Genomic DNA, 13,254 nt, shown 5'->3' on the forward strand with positions numbered 1-13,254 from the left:
TGCTCTGTAGCCCATAATGGCCACGGTGCGGTGACATGTTTCTGCTACTTTTCATGTATAAAAATGTTTTGTGCACATGATTTATTTCAACATATTTTAATAATATCAACACTTAGCAAGAATAAACAAGAATGAACAAACAGATATTTGTCAAATAATTATTTGGCAATATTTTTTTGATTCTGAACGCAGGTGATGTGTTTCTACTCCCTAACCTCAAACGTGTTTACCTAGTAAGTGTGAAGCGTCCACCTTCATTTACTCTGGAGGAGGCTGTAAAACTGAGACTGATAAGAGTCAGTGAGTGAGAGAAATTCACTTCTGTCTCACAGCCACACTGAGGTGAGTGAGCATTGCTCTTGTTGCTGCTGTTAGACTCTTTTATCTGCTGTTACCCAGGGTTGCTGAAACTATCTTTGGAGAACTGAATTTAATAAGTGGATCTAACAATTTTGGACCTTCAGTGAATAAACTTTGATTCACATTTGAGGATGTAATCACAATGACACTGGAGGCTAATATCAGCTAGCATAATGTTAGCTTGTAATCAGCTGCTGTTGTTGTTTAGCTCACTCATTGTCAGCTGTCCAGAGAGGGTCACATGTGTAAACTGCTAACAGTAAGGAACTGTGACTGTATCAGGAATAAATGAGTGTGACTGTGCACGTTTTCCTATGTTAGAGCCTGACTTCAGTTCAGGAGATGAGGCCTGAGGTGAGGAGTAGACTGAGGTGGAGATGAAGGAGGAGAGAGGGCAGTGGTGAAGGCGAAGAGGAGGAGGAGGAGGAGAAATAGAGGACGTAGAATGTAGAAATGTAGAAATCCTACATGGTTACATATAGTTTAAAAAGCAAAATGTTGTTAAATGAAAACCAATATATAACTGAGACTTTACAGCAGTTCATGTATTGTATTTATTTACTGCTTTTAGATGTTAGCATGCTAATAAACTGTTGTTGGGGTATCGAAGGCTCATCTTCTGAGGCTTCTCATTATTTAATCCTAACTTTAGCCAATCTTTGCTAGTCTCGCTAGTCAAACGGCAAACAGAAAATACTCATTCTAGCTGAAAAACAAAATCAGTGTTTTTCCATAAATATCAGTTGGTCTTTGTGGAAAGTAAATGGAGAGGGTAGGGTTACCAGTGATGATGGATCAGAGGGTTTATGGAGCAGGACCGAGAATGTGGACAAACACCATCACGTCCAAATGAAGGCAAGATTTTAGGCTCCACGTGAACCTGTGAAATGTGGATGGACAGTTTGTGATGAACAAATTTCCCTTGTGTGGGACTAATAAAGGTTATCTTATCTTATCTTATCTTATCTCATCTTATCTTTACTAGAAACCACTGTGGAAACGTTCACTTTCATCGCTCTTCACAGCCTGTGTGCTGTGGATCAAAACGATCATGCAAGGTGAGTTTCAGTGATTTCGAAAGAAAAATGGAGACCCAGCTTCCAGGTTCTTAATGTTTTTGTTTGGAGTTCTCCATCTGGCTCTCATTAATAACCGCCTGATTGTGTAATGTGTACAAGGAGCTCTGAGAATGCATTTCCAGCCATGCTTTTCGTGGTTGAACTGATGGGATTTATTATCGGAAAAGCCCTTTCTGAGGTTTTTTTCTTGGCAATAAGTTGATTGAAGCTTGTTGGTGGTGAAAATTTAAGGAGGAAGCAGAAGATCTCCTGCAGCATGTGATCAGAACATATTCAGCTCATTTAAAACAAATATCTGCAGATGTGGGAGCACGGAATGATCCATGTTCTTCCCGAAGAAACCAAGAATATGTTCAAGAGGATGCTCAACACCTCACATTTATCTGAAATCAAATCACAGTGATCAGAACAGAGGTTCTAAGAGCTTAGCTCCTGGTCGGCCTTTACTGTCTGCTTAAGTTTTGTAGTTCGCTGCATGAAAATGAAGAAATAAATGAATGCTTTTAATCTGAAAGTCAGAGTTTCTTTCAGCTGAAGCCATTAGCTGTGTCTCAGCGATGTTTACAGAAGAAGATATGAAGCATTAAACTGAGGAGCTCTGGGTGCTTTTGGCTTCGTGCATCCTTGATGCTGATTGATGAATCTTTCATCGTGTCCTGAATCTGAAGCTTCACGCAGACCGAGGAAAAAGTCCAGGAGGAAGCTCGCAGCTGCCAACCAGGCTGCTCAAACGCTGCTTTGTTGTTTTTCTGTCATCCACCAATGAAAAGCAGCGGGAGAAGGTGGTGGTGTGTGTGTGGATGCTCCTAACAGGCCCTCCACCCGCACCGGCCTCCTTTTATTCAGGCTGGAGGTCGGCCATCTTCCCAGCGCCACCCACTGACCTCGAGCTGCTGGAGGACGTCAGCGGCCACTGGGAGCTGTCTGCAGTCAAAAGACTCTGTTATCTGCGTTTCTCGCGGTGAAGAACACACACATCACATTGTTCCTGTGCGAGCTGAGGGTGTGTGAAGAGCGCGACACCACAGTTGAGAGAGCGACCTGCCACCTCCAGCAGGCTGATTATAAAGAGCTGGAGACGCTCAGATGATAAAGTCGCAGCAGCAGATCATCTGTCACCTACGCTCCTGAAGGTTTAAACATCTCTGTGCATGCACGAGTTTATCTCTATCTCACTGATGGAGAGCAGATCACAGGAAGGAGCATACATGTCTTTGGTTTTCAAATCTCCAGGTGTTAAAAATGTATCACTTTTCAAAGTAAAAGCCAGCAATTACTCTAAGGAGCTTGGAAGGAAAGCAAGTGGACTTTGAGTTTGAGAAGACATTTCACCTTCAGCTTATTTAAAATAAACATCTGCAGATGAAACTTAAAGAAGTCCACTCACTTTTTTTCCAAGCTCTTTAGACTACCATGAGCTGGATGACTGAGAACCTACACAGACCTACAATAACTCATTGGATTGGATGTTACCAAAACGACTTTTCTGTGACATTTTCAAAGTAAAATCCCATCTTTAGTTTTACAGAATTAACAGGATACAGAGGAATATCTCAGATTTCCAAAATAAAAGCCCACGTTGTCTAAAGAACTCACTGTACCTTAGAAAAATGGTAAAACCTAATGTAAAAATGTAAATAGAAGCTAGAACACCTTTTGAGCAACCTGAATGGGTCAGAGAGTCACACCCATCCCCCACATTCAGAGCTCTGCAGTGTGGAGGCAGCTGAGCTGGTCCTTGAACACACATCCTGAATCTGAAGTGAAAATACATTCACACCGTTCCACTCCCCCCGGCTCTTCTCTGCCATGTTTGCCAGCTCTTTCTGCAAACACAGGGAGTTTTCACCTTTTGTATCTTACACATAATTGGATGGCAAGGTGCCCCGCGCCACCCGCTCACCGTTTGCTTATCTTGGCTGGTCTGCCTCATCAGCCTGACTGTAAGCCCCAAGAGTCCCGAGAACAACCAGACTGTGGTGAGGTTTCAGATCTGACACTTCGGTGATGGCGAAGAAAAGCAGCAAAGAAACAAACAAATGCAGAGACATTGCGACCACAAGGTCACGTTTTAAAGGACCACGTTTTAAACCACACAGGACAAACTCAAACTCACTCAACCCCAGTAAGTCCTGCTCCAAGGTTGGTGTTTCAAATATTGAACTCAGTCAGTGTGCAGTGTCCCTGCAGGCAGTCAAACAGTCCAAGGAATGACCTCCTACATCTGCAGGATTACTGCTACTATTTCCTTTTCCTACATCTTTTTCCTTGAAATAGGGAGTTGAAAGTATAAAAAGTATGAAAAAGAGATCTGGAAGTCTCGAGGTAACACTTCCAGAAGCCAAACAACTACAACATCAGTCAGATTTTAGGTATGGGCACCTTCACGCATTAGCGTCTGATGCACACCAAGTCATTTTGTTCTGGGCTGCACCGAGTCCCAGTATCACTGAAACCTAAATAAAAGTTTATGATGTTTTCATCTTTGTGGAGACAGAAGATTTAATCTGCTTGTGTCCTTATAGACATGTGTCACACATCTTTGATGTTTTTTTGTTTTGTTTTGTTTTTTTGTTATCCAGGTAGACAAACTGATCTGGACGATAAAAACTTGTCCAACTACAGTCCAACTACAGAGACACATGCCTCTGTAGTTGGATTCATTGACTTTTAATGCCACAAACACAGAAATCTGATTCCTCAGCCTTTACAGCCCACAGCTCCCAGTCTGTTCCTGCTGATGGTCAGCAGGAAATAAAGAGCAGGTCTGAGAGCGATAGACCCTCTCACTGAAAAACACATCACATGACTGAAATAATAAAATTATGAAACACAACCTTTATAAACACAACCTAAATAACACAACCTAAATAACCAACACGGTTTATCTCTTCATCATCATTGTCATCACCATACGTACGACACAGCTTCCCCCTCCTCCTCCTTTTTAAATCAATTCTGCTCTCACTGCCATCAGCGAGTCGCTTCTACAGGGCAAGGAGCTCGCCTGCCAGCAGAAGCTCCCCCCACCCCCAGCCGGCCAGGCCTGATTTAGTTTTGGCTCCGGCTTTGTTTGGGACGGCGATCCAACATGTTTCTCGCCCATCAATGGAAACATTTGGAAGCGTGACCAAAGGCACGGTCCTGGTCCAAGTCCCTCCCAGCAGGGGGCCCCGGAGGCCCCTCAGGAGCCTGCGCCGCCTCTCTACGACTGTGAGAACACAAACCACACAGGACGAAGCTGACATTAGAAAAATAAGACATACGGCTCGTCACAATAAAGAGAGCAGACCGAAACCCGATTTCACCAAATAATAAAGAGACAAACAGCAGTGTGTGTGTGTGTGTGTGAGAATAACAGAAGGCGTCAATATGTCTGCAATGACACTGTTTGTCTTTGATTTTTAATTTTCTAATTTTTGTGTGTGTGTTTACGTGCATGTGTGTGTGTGTGTGTCTGTGTGTGTGTCTGGTTACATGCAATCAGACTTGACTTCAGGTGTTTTTGGCTGTCATATGCTGTTAAAAGAAATTCTTCTTCTCCTTTCAGAAATCAGTTGCAGCATGCTAACACTGGTTAGCACAGACTTCCTGCTTTGGTCATTTCACAGGTTACAGAGTGAAATGTTAGCTTTGAAGCTGCAGCAGGTTATCTGTCTGTGAAAGACAGGACACATCTAAATCAGTAGAGCTTCAGCTTGCAGCATCTTGGCTAGCTCACCTTAGCAAGACCGTGTTAGCGTTTTTTTGTTGTTGTTTTTTACCTGGTAGCCTAAGCTAATAAGCTAACACTGTCCAAAGAATCTTTTTAATAACTGCAAGAAAATAACGAACCAGCTGCAGGCGAGTTGAGGAACCTTGAGGAACTTTCTTCATCTTCAGTTGGAGATCTTCTTTGCTTCAATGCTTTTTGGCAGCAGTGATGAAATCATGATCACTGAGGCAGTTGTTGTCAAAGGAGCCTTACATAAATCTTTTTATTAGACAGCGTTCATCTCATGTTTTCAAGCTTCTGCTTCACCACAATGACCTGGGGCCTGTTCTTCGTACCGCGCTAAGTGAGTTAGCTGGATGAGATTGTTGACGATTTCGCGTGATCCTGGATCGTTCGGTTCCCCGAAGCCCATCCGGGACTTGCTGTCATAGCAACAGAGCCGTAAGCGTAAACCTGCTGGGGAGCAGGTTTACTTTATGTAAACAGGATTAGATCGCGGCCACGCAGGTATGTCCGCGTCATTCATACGAAAGCAACAGCGATATTCCACCACTGTTTCACCATAAATAAATAACATCAATGTAACTAAAGACAATGCAGCACTTGATCCTTTTATTGATTTCACACAGGTCATTCCCTAAAAAAGGGAAATGTACTATTAACATTCTATTACATGTATGTGATTATTACAGATGTAATTCATATTTCAGAGTAGTAATTGTAAATTACTTCGTGTAATCAAGATGAGAGACCACGGCTATAAAAGCGAAGGTGGATTTGGGAAGCCTGTCGCAGCCATGTCCTGTCCGTTTACGCGAGCAACCCATTGCGGAAGGTGCAAGATTGATAAGGAGAGTCCTCAGAATTCAGCGTATATTGCGGGACAGACAGGATCCTTTAGCTCAGCGCGACAGTGTGCTCATAGAGAGATATCGATTTTCCCGTGAGGGTATTATTCACTTAACCAACTTGTTGACGAGGGGGTGCAGGACCACCACCTGTCTTTTTTTTGCTCTGCCCTTTTCTTGGTTGCTGTTATGAACAAACAAACAGATTATTTCAGGCTCTCTTTCCAAGAGACGACAAGCAATATAAGTGATAAATATTACCATTCTGTAGAATATTCTTATATTTCACTTTTACTTGTTCCCATGTTCTAGTGGGTCCTGTTGTGGCTCTAATGTGAAAGGGGATATAATATAACATATTATAATATAATATAATGTAATATAATATTGGATAATATGGTGTAATATGATAAATCTACCCTACCGCCTACTGGTGTTGGCCAGAGGGGCCGATGGCGCAATATGGCAGCCTGGCTTCTGTCAGTCTGCCCCAGGGCAGCTGTGGCTACAACCGTAGCTGCCTCCACCAGTGTGTGAATGTGAGAGTGAATGAATAGTGGCATTGTAAAGCGCTTTGGGTGCCTTGAAAAGCGCTATATAAATCCACTCCATTATTATTGTTATTATTGAATTACTTACGAGTTTGATTTGTCAGCAACTTTCTGCCAGCCCTCTCTCCTTGCTTTTGCAGCCTTTGCAGTGTTCCCTTGCGTTTTAATTAAACTCTGAAACTCCTGAAATCCCTCACTCAAGAGTTCTTGCTCTGCTGCCGAAAAATACCGAGCGCGCTCCTTCGACATTTTCGCCGACCAATCAAAGGGTTGCCGATCAATGTTTCTACTATCGATGCGTAGCCCCTGTTGGGCCACCCAGTGATCTCACATTACTTCATCCAGCTATACTAATCGTCAACAACAGGTGTGTTCGGGGAACCGGAATAGCGAGCTCAGAGTTAGCGCGATGATTTGGTCTTGGATGTTTCATTTGATCTTGGATGTAGTAAGCGACGTACGAAGCACAGGGCCCAGAACCCAACAAACTAAATATGAAACAATGTTTGTGGGCCAGCGTTGATCAAAAATGTCGTAGTAAATAAACACTCACAAACTTGGCTGATTACTCTTCTAAGTTTGTATACAACTGAGAAATGTGTCTTAGTGTCATGTTGCAGTGGTACTGTATGGACTAGATGGCATTTCGAGTATATATAATACACATTTCTCTACATAAATATTAATATAAACACACTATAGGAATAAATACTGATTGCGTCCATATTTTAAAATAAGTTCCCCCATCCTTCCTTCCCCGCAGGTAAAGAGTTTGGGTGTCATACTTGACAGTACTCTCTCATTTCAGTCTCACATTAATTACATAACCCGGTCTGCATACTTTAACTTACGTAACATTAATCAACTTCGTTCCTTCCTTCACTCCTCCTCATGCTGCTGCCATCCTTGTCCATAATCTTATTACTTCCCGGATCGATTATTGCAACTCCCTCCTATTTGTTCTCCCCAATAAGTCCCTCCATAAACTTCAACTCCTTCAGTATTCTGTAGCTCAGGTCATAACTCGTGACCATGTCACCCCAATTCTTCAACAGCTTCACTGGTTTCCCATAGAAGCCAGGATAAACTTTAAAATCTTAGTTCTCAGGTTTAAGTGTATTAATAACCTTGCCCCTCCTTATCTCTGTGATCTGCTTCATATCACCGTAGCTTCCCGCTCTCTAAAATCTTCATCTGCCACTCACCTTGTTGTTCCTTCTGCTCGCCTTACCACTACGGGGCACAGAGCTTTCAGTCGCTCTGCTCCTCGGCTCTGGAGCTCACTTCCTTCAGCCTTAAGGAATATAGATTCCCTTCCCTTATTTAAGTCACAACTCAAAACCTACTTAAACTGGTTTACTCGCAAATGTTATTTGAACTAAAATAACAATTCCCTCCACCAGCGTCACCCACTTACTTGCATTTCATGGTATTTGTGGCAGTTTTCCTCCCTCTCTGCAGGAACTTGCAGACCCTGTGATGTTGTGATTTCAGGTTTTCATCTCATACTCATCAGTCAAGAACTGAATGTGCAGCCTCTCGTGGTTTCAGACTTTTAAATGCTTGAGCCCATCAAAACGTAGAAATTGTGTTTTGATCTAGCTTTGCCTCTAGACAAGATGCTGTGCACTTCCACAGAAAGAAAAACACCTCGGCCCTGTGCTCTTCCTCCTCATCCCTCTTCTTCTTCACATCCATCTGCTATGCTTTGGTAATGCTGATGCTTACAAAATCAGAAGAGGTTTCTAAGAAGGCTGACTATATCTGCTGTTACACAGAGAAAATATTCCACAACGAGTCGGTTTTCCATCTGCTGGGATTGATTTCTGATTATAACTCCAAGCAGAGGAATTTCCACTGCAGCTGAAATATCATTTAAAGTGAAGATTTACTGACAAACTCTTTGGCTTGAAGCTCTTTCACAAGCTACAGCTCATTTACAGGGCTGCAAACATGGGCTGCAGAGCAGTTCTGCTTTCTGTTATAAATTCTGTTATATTCTGTTATTCTGATATAGAAATTAAAATAAATATTTACATAAATGCATTTTAAAAACTGAGCAGTAATGTGTCTGCAGAAGTCATTCAGAAAAATCCACATAGAAACAATTTTCTTTGGACTGAGCCCCAGTCGTATCCTTGTGCAGAGACACGTGCACTACCTGTGAATGAAATGCTCCCCAGCTGAGCGTCAGTGTTAGGTAGCTGCATGCTTCTTTTAATCTGGAAGATGAAGAAAGAGGTTTTATTGCTGTGCAACACGCAGCGACCACCATCATTTTAAAGAGGAAGGGTACATCTGTATGACTCAAAAATCCACGCCGGGTGACTCACATCTGCATAAAAAAGCTCTGCAAACCAAACAAAACATCTGTACATGTGACTCTGAGGTGAAGTGAACCTTTAGCAAACAATGCTGACTCCGGCACGAGTTTCCCCTCATCGTGTGGTAACCCTGCAGCTCATGAAGATGAGATGAGAGTGGATCAGTGGTAACACGACGAGGGGGAGGAGGAGGAGGGCCAGCTCACAGCTCTAATAGAGCTGACTGCACTCATTAATTATCTCATTTAAACACTTATTGCCCAGCAGCTGTCTTCTTACAGCAGCAACAGGGGGGAGGACCAAAGAGTCAGCCACTCTGGCTCTCACCTGATCTCCTCAAACTGGGAAACCCATTGCAGCAGGAAGCCCATTAAAACTCAGTCTGCACAGAAATATGACAGATAAGTTGCCGGTGCTCTGATTAGGTTTATTAGGTAATTTTAGGTTGCTCAATCAGAATGCCCACACTTCAGATGGCTCCAGGCCTAGCTGACTGGACTCTTCTTTTGGTTGGTTCAGTGCAGACGAGTTGTTCATCATCACTGCTGAAGCCCACATCCTCCCATGAAGAGAACTCCTCACTTCATAACTGATCTAGTGGAGATTTCAGTCTTCTATTGCTAAGTCTCATCCTAAGTGGCCGTTTCCTGCTGTGGTACAGGTTTGGTCAGAATCAGAGAAACTTAATTAATCCCAGAGGGAAATTCAGTTGTTATAGCAGCAAATATACAACAAAAGACAAGTACTCATATAAAATGAGTGTAGAAACAGAGTCATGATAGATAAATATTGGGAAAAATAGATAAAGATAGAGATATACATATAAATATAAAGGACAAGTATGTTTGCAAATATATGTTGTGGTGTACAAAAGTGATGGTGCACTGAGGTGTGATTAATTCTGTTCCACATGTGTGGACCTGACTCAAGTATATGAATTAAAGAGTCTGATAGCAGCGGGAAGGAACGACCTCCTGTAACATTCCCTCAGACAGTGAGGTTAAAGCATAGGTGTCAAACTCTGGCCCGCGGGCCAAATTTGGCCCGCAGCCTAATTACATTTGGCCCGCGAAGCCATACCAAATTACTATCAGAGCTGGCCTACTGGTATTGTACAGCTAATATATATATTGTTTAGTATTAAGCTTTGCTTGTTCCATATTCAGTTTTTCAGCAAAACGTGTTTGAGTCCATTAGAAAAGATTCATTCTTATATCTGGAGGAATAAATATATTTCAATAAATATTAACGTTAGCCCGCGACTTTGTTTTAGTTTTGAATTTTGGCCCACTGTGTATTTGAGTTTGACACCCCTGGGTTAAAGGAACCTGTTGCTGAAACTGCTCTTCAGATTGTCCAGTGTGTTATGGAGGGGGTGGGAGTCATTGTCCATGATTACCAGCAGTCTTGCCAGCATTCCTACACCGATCACCTCCTCCAGGGTGGCGAGCTTCATGCCAACAACAGACTCGGCCTTCCTGATAAGTTTGTTAGTCTGTTTGCGTCCTTTGCTTTGATGCCTGAACCAAAGCACGCCATAGCAAAGAAGATGGTGCAACAACGGACTGATAAAACATATAGAGCAGCCTGCTGCATACATTGAAGGATATGAGCCTTCGTAGAAAGTAAACCTGGCTCAGAACCTTTTTTGTAGGCAGCGTCCGTGTTGGCAGACCATTCCAGCTTGTCATCGAGTTGAACTCCCAGATACTTGTAGGATATGACTATTTCGACATGGTCAGCTAAAATCAGTGACACTGTAAATCACTTTGTTGACCTATCCATCCACCCTGGCCTCCTCCCTGTAGTTGTCATGTTTAGTCCCGTGGCAGGCAGGAGTACGACCTAAATGCAGGACTCTAAACAAATCAGTGAACTCAGGAGGCAGCTTTAATGCAGTATCAAAAATTCAAATAATACAAACAAGGAAAATAGAAACAAATAAACCAGGAGCACAGAGAAACACACAGCAATTTCTTTTTTGGGGGGGGGGGGGGGGGGGGCAAGGACCACAGGACAACACACAACAACTGGCACAGAAAACACAGGGCTTAAAAACAGAGGGATAACAGGGGAATGAGACACAGAAGGGAACACAGGTGGGAGTAATCACATACACAAGACATGAAGCAAAACTGAACACACTAAACACTAGACTAGACTATCAAAATAAAACAGGAAACATGAGACACAAGACTAAGATGCAGACTTGACTCTGAGACCAGGAGACATGACTGACTAGACAGAGGGAACATAGTCTGAACACAGGAGATGCACGAACTTAGAGACAAGGACGACTAGACACGAAACATGGAATCCAGGGGAGGTGTAGTAACAAAACCTAAATCCTAGAAACTACAGAAAATAACTATGAAACAAGAAATACAAAGACTATGAAATGAACAACACTAACTCAAAGAACCCTGGGTCCCTGGACCCAGCACTGTGACAGCAGGCTCCTTAGCTTTTAACTTCCTGTTAAAAGGGAATTTTTTCTTCCCACTGTCACCAAAGTGCTTGCTCATAGGGGGTCATATTAGGGGTGGGTTCTGATAATCGATTTATCGATTAAAATTGATTCTGGCTTGGATAACGTGATATCGATTCATTAAAATCCTGAATCGATTTTTTTTATATTAATTTATTTTGCCCGAAACGCCAGAACCTCAGGTTAAACCTCACAAAATTTCAAGAACCACCAAACAGCTAAAACAGTAAATGAGAGCAGGTACACAGATTCTGCACAAAGATGTAAACACAAAGCTCGGACCCGCCGACGGATCAGAATCAGTGAGATGTCGCCTTTCTCACCTGACGGCACGGACACAGTCAGGGCTGAAAGCCAACAGCTCGCTGATTCTGATGTTTTGGCGGGTCCGCGCTTTGTGTTTACATCCTTTTTGCGCTGATTCTAAAGCTTGTTACGCACAAGTCTACCGTTGTTTACAGCGCTGTCAGTCGCTGTTTTTTTCCCTTTTACTTACTTCCGAAAAGAAAACCTAATTTCTGCCGTTCAATAGGCTTCTGAACAAATGTAAACTTTTTAAAATTATGCAAAATGCAAAACGCTCAGCTGTGTCTCTAATAAAACCGCTGTAACTTCAGAGGTAATGTCCATATGTTGATTAATGGTTTTCTTTCGTTTTTGATGCACTGCAGAATATTTTTATAAAATCCCAGGCCAGGAAAATCACCTTCATGTTTTTCTGTGTTTTATCTTCAGCTACTTTGACACAAAGGCATCTGCTGTGACGCTCACACCTTTGATAAAGTCTTGCGAGTGTCAGCTTCCTTTTTATAGATACAAAAATATGTAAATGTACTGATCTGAATTATAATATTTCTGACTGTCTGAGGCAAAATTTCCCAGATTTAAATCGAATCGAATTGAATCGAATCGATTCGGGACCTTGTGAATCGGAATCAAATCGATTCTAGAAATCAGTGACGATACCCAACCCTAGATCATATGATTGTTGGGGTCTTGTCTGTATGTATTATTGTAGCTGTAGTTGAATTATTTGTTTTTGTATAATATTTTTTATTGTAATTTGGATAAGAGTTTGTTTAATGGAAGACTTTCTGACGTTCAGGACAGGTGTGGGTTTATGCTATTCCCACAGTTGTGTTTTCTCTCACTTGCGCAGCTCTGAACCCAGAATGGATGACATGTCGTCAGCTGTTTCAGATCTCAGGAGCATGTTCACTGAGGAGTCAGACATGAAGAAAAGTGCTACTCTGTGGTCTTCACTCAGTATTTCAGCCTTTGAGGTGAGCTCCTTCCTTGGGGATCGGGTCCTGTGAAACAAACTGAAGTGTTTAGGAGAGGACAAACTCTGGCTAATGACGCTAATTAAAGGCACTTATTAATGAGTGCGACACAGCTGAGAGTCCCCGGTGATATTAACTGCTATTAATCTGTGCTAATCAGTTCTGTCGCCCGGCAGGAGGACACCCCCTCCCTGCTCCTCCTCTGAGCGGGCCCCTCTGTCACAGCGGTTAGCGTGGCGTGCTAATCACGGCGGGCCTCCATATTGTAGTCCCCAGTGAGCAGGTGGTGCGAGTCACAGGCGATGACTGATGAATCTGCACGGGCGCTGCAGGCGGGACCTCAGCGAGCCATGCTGCCTTTAACCGCTCAAATATGTCCGATTTACATCCGCTTTCACATTTCAGAGCTAGTCTGACCTGGAGCAGCGGAGGACTCTGAAACAAGCTCCCGTGGCTGCGCTCCAGATTCGATTTAAATATTTTAGAGCAGCCTGCAGCCGGGACTCTCTTCACATTAACGCTCGACATATTTTGTGTTTCCTCTCAGCCGTGCGATGTGGCACAGGGACACCGCCCCTCTACGACTTTAATGTCATCACTTTAACT

Source organism: Rhamphochromis sp. 'chilingali' (assembly GCF_963969265.1).
Source record: "Rhamphochromis sp. 'chilingali' genome assembly, chromosome: 3".
NCBI lineage: Eukaryota > Metazoa > Chordata > Actinopteri > Cichliformes > Cichlidae > Rhamphochromis > Rhamphochromis sp. 'chilingali'.